At 38.5% G+C, this 4,384-nt stretch overlaps 1 pseudogene; it reads left to right on the top strand.

The window, feature by feature from the left end:
- The first annotated feature begins 668 nt into the window (after positions 1-668).
- Positions 669-3,784, top strand: LOC118521293 (cell cycle progression protein 1 pseudogene; annotated as a pseudogene).
- Positions 3,785-4,384: the final 600 nt, after the last annotated feature.

Below are 4,384 nucleotides of genomic sequence, written 5' to 3'. Positions count from 1 at the left end.
CTTGAAATCTGTACATTTTGTTGTATGTACATTGTACATCAATAATTTTTTTAAAAAATAGAGTTAAAAAGACATTAAAAGGCATAATGGCATTTTTATCAATGACAGCTATAATGTGAACAATTATTTCATAAATAGTATGCCTCTTGGAGTGGTACTATCTACAAACTGGCTGTGTCCACTGGCCCACAGCAACCTACACACAAATTCCAGGAGCAGCATTATCCTGACTTGGTATAATATACAAGCAGACATTTAATAACAGCCATTATTTTGTGCTTGCTTCCTTTGTTGTAAGCATTTTGCAGCTATTATTTCAATTAATTGATCATTAGAGGCTACAGTAATTTTTATTATCAACTGATTATGCAGCTTTTCTTTGTCCCTTGCTAATGAGGTCAGTAATGTGAGCCTATGACTTTAAAAGGGTGAAAATCGGGGCACCTGGGTGGCTCAGTTGGTTAAGCGACTACCTTCGGCTCAGGTCATGATCCTGGAGTCCCGGGATCGAGTCCCACATCGGGCTCCCTGCTCGGCAGGGGGTCTGCTTCTCCCTCTGAGCCTCTTCCCTCTCATGCTCTCTGTCTCTCATTCTCTCTCTCAAATAAATAAATAAATAAATATTTTTTAAAAAAGGGTGAAAATCCATCAAAAGTGTGTATGAAGAGATGGTGAAGAAGAAAAATATTCCTAAACCAGTGAAGTGTTAATGTCAGGTTGTTTTAATGCCCAGGACTTGCTCTAGGGAAATGTTTTAATAGGGAAGTTTATCTTCAGTATCTCATGAACCCTTTTTCTCATAAAATCACACCACTTTAATAAAAATCACATCGCTTTCACTGCTGTCCCAAACACTCCATTTCACCTTATGGGGCTTACCTAGAGCTCCTTTTTTGTGTCCAGTACATTTTGCTATGTTTCTATGAACATTGCTTGTACTGAATCATTCATTCCTCACCGTAAGCTTGTTTGGTAAGCACACTTATTTTTTCATTTGACATTAGATGAAACTAATACACAAATGTTAAGTAATTTCCCAGAAACCACATAGCTTATATGCAAACAGTGAATCATGGAACACTACATCAAAAACTATGATGTAATGTATGGTGATTAACATAATAAAAAAAATAACTAGGAAACAAACAAACAAACAAACAAAAAACCATATAGCTTATAAATAAGAGATTCAGCATTGGAGTCGATGCAGTTTGACACCAGAGCCTACACCCCCGATCACCATACTCTGTGCATCTCTCATATGTCCCTTCATACTTATACTCTTTACCTCTAAAACATATGGGTTTTGGGGCGCCTGGGTGGCTCAGTCAGTTAAGTGTCTGCCTTCGGCTCAGGTCATGATCCCAGGGTCCTGGGATCGAGCCCCGCATCGGGCTCCCTGCTCCTTTCTCCCTCTTCCTATGCCCCTCCCCCTACTCATGCTCTCACTCTCACTCTGCTCTCTCTCTCTCAAATAAATAAATGAATGAATGAATGAATAAATAAATAAATAAATAAAAATCTTTAAAAAAATGGGTCTAAATTGCCTCTTATAAAAACTCTAATTTCTTCAAAAGTGCACTTTTCCTTACCCCACAGGAATACAAGGTGACACTCAGACACTGACCTGCTAGTAGAGGAGACAATTTTATTCATCAAGTCCCTTTAGTACAAATTATTCATAGACAACCATTTTCTCTAACTATTGATTCAACATGTATTTACTAAACACTTACTCTATATTAGGAACACTTGTGAACCCTGAGGATTCAGATACTATAGAAGGACACTCTTGGAAGAGTGTCTCAAATTCCAGACATTTCAGGAGGTGTAATATTCTCTGATGCTGGTGTTGCTGCCCTCCTGGAAACAACTCAGTGTTGTCACCTTAAAAACCAATACCACCTAGCCTATCTTCCACTAATTAGAATTCCAAGCCATGAAGACCACAAAACAGAGACAGCTAAGGCTTAGAACAGGATGAGAAATATAAAGGTTGGAGTACTTTCTACGGGCTGTGACCGCAGCCACCATGACAGCCAACAGACTCAGGTGGAGGAGTCATTCAGACCTGGAAAAGGTCTGAAAATTCCAGTGACAGTGATTCATCTTGTGGTTGGACTGTCATCAATCATGAGGGGTCTGATAAAGAGATGATAAATTCTGAACATGGTACAGCCAGTGACAGCTGTGAGCTTGCTCCAGAATATACATCTTTAGAGCAAGAGGGCCTATAAGTATTGCAGTCAGAGCAGGGATAGAGTAGCCAAAATAGTACACGTTAATGGAAGAAACCGCTTATCCAGCTTTGGAGGAAACAAAATCAGCACTTGAGAAAGAAGAAAAGTCATCTGAAGACAATGTCTATTTTGGAACTGTCAGTCATGATTCTGATATTCTTACCCTTGAGCCACCTAAGTTAGAAGAAATTAGAAATCATGAAGCGATACTTGTTGAAGAAGCACAGAGTCCAGAAGACTTTAACATGGGCTAGGGGCGCCTGGGTGTCTCAGTCATTTGAGACACCAACTCTTGATTTCTGCTCAGGTCATGATCTCAGGGTCTTAGGATCGAGCCTGTGTGGGACTCCCCGCCCAGTGTGGAGTCTGCTGGAGATTCTCTCCTTCTCATTCCCATGCCCTTCCCCCTGATCAAGCTCTCTCTCTCTCTGTCCTTCTCTCTCTCTCTGAAATAAATAAATAAATAAATAAATAAATAAATAAATAAATAAATAAAATCTTAAAAAAGCAAAACAAAAAACATTGGTTTTTCTTCTAGCAGCCAGTATATATTCTGTCAGTCAGAAACTGTATTTTCATCCCAGACTAGAAATGATAAATCAAGTAGTGATGAAACCAGTCATCAGCCTAGTCCTGCCTTTAGACCATGCCATGCTAGGAAGAAGACTTTCTAGTTCAGAATCTGAGAAACGGCTACTCCCCGAACAAGAAACCGAATCTCTAGGGAGTTGTGTAAATGCCAGTTCAGCAGAAATCTCAATAAATGTGTTATACTTGCTTTGGTGACTGCAATTGGCATGGGATTTGGGACATTTCTATGGCACAATTCAGATTCAGAAGCATCAGTAGTCAGAAAGATACATGAAGATGAACTGAATGATATGAAGGATTATCTTTCCCAATGTCGACAGGAACAAGAATCTTTTATAGACTATAAGTCATTGAAGGGAAATCTTTCAAGATGTTGGACCCTTACTGAAGAAAAGATGTCCTTTGAAACTCAGAGAAAGAATCTTGATGGAGAAAATCAGGAATCTTGTAAGGATAGATGAATTTAAACAGTTAATTGAAATGTATTTATTGGAAAAACTGGATAGTTTTCATCATTGGAGAGAACTCGGTCAATTCATCAATAAGTTTTTCCTAAATGGTGTCTTTACACATGATCAGAAGCTCTTCACTGACTGATGTTAAGGATTATCTTAAAGACATGAAGGAATATCAAGTAGATACTGATGGGGTATTTAAGAAGTTGGAGATATATATATATATATATATATATATATAGACACTTCTTTGGTCATACTCTTTCCCCTCCATATGGACCCAGTCGACCAGATAAAAAGCAACATATGGTAAATACTGAAAACTCCAGGCATGGAAAACAAGAGCAGAAGCACCCTCAGCCACAACCTTATAAAAGGGAAGGTAAATGGCACAGATATTGACACACTAATGGAAGACGCATGGCAAATCTTGAAATAGAATTGGGGCAGTTACCTTTTGACCCCTACATTTTGATGATCATGATTAAGTTAAATTAGAAAATGGTAACAGAAACATGGATGCTTTCTGCAATGTTTGGTGTTGAAACTAAAATGAAATTATCAAGATAATGTCTTTCTATCATTTCTAAGTATCAGTTTGATGACTTCACATTATTACTCAGAAACATCAAGCAAAAGCTTACTAACTTTCATTTTATGTAGTTTAGCTTTGCCAAATTTTTTTTGGCACTGGAAACGTTCAATGTAGTTTTGTTTTTTTTTTTTTTTTTTTTTTTTTTAAAGATTTTATTTATTTATTTGACAGAGAGAGAGAGACAGCGAGAGAGGGAACACAAGCAGGGGGAGTGGGAGAGGGAGAAGCAGGCTTCCAGCTGAGCAGGGAGCCCGATGCGGGGCTCGATCCCAGGACCCTGAGATCATGACCTGAGCCGAAGGCAGACGCTTAACGACTGAGCCACCCAGGCGCCCCTGTTCAATGTAGTTTTAAGGAAACCAGGCATGCAACAGATTTTGTGCATGAAATGAGTCTTCTTTTCAGTGCATGAGCTTAAAGCAAGCTCAAATCATATGACAAAGTGCAATTAACATTGATAGTTGTTTTAAATTTGCAGTAGAGCTTGAAAAAAGTACATTGTG

The sequence above is a fragment of the Halichoerus grypus genome, chromosome 3 (genome assembly GCF_964656455.1).
Source record: "Halichoerus grypus chromosome 3, mHalGry1.hap1.1, whole genome shotgun sequence".
NCBI lineage: Eukaryota > Metazoa > Chordata > Mammalia > Carnivora > Phocidae > Halichoerus > Halichoerus grypus.
Note: the sequence above shows the minus strand (reverse complement) of the source record. Positions and strands in the feature narration are given on the sequence as shown.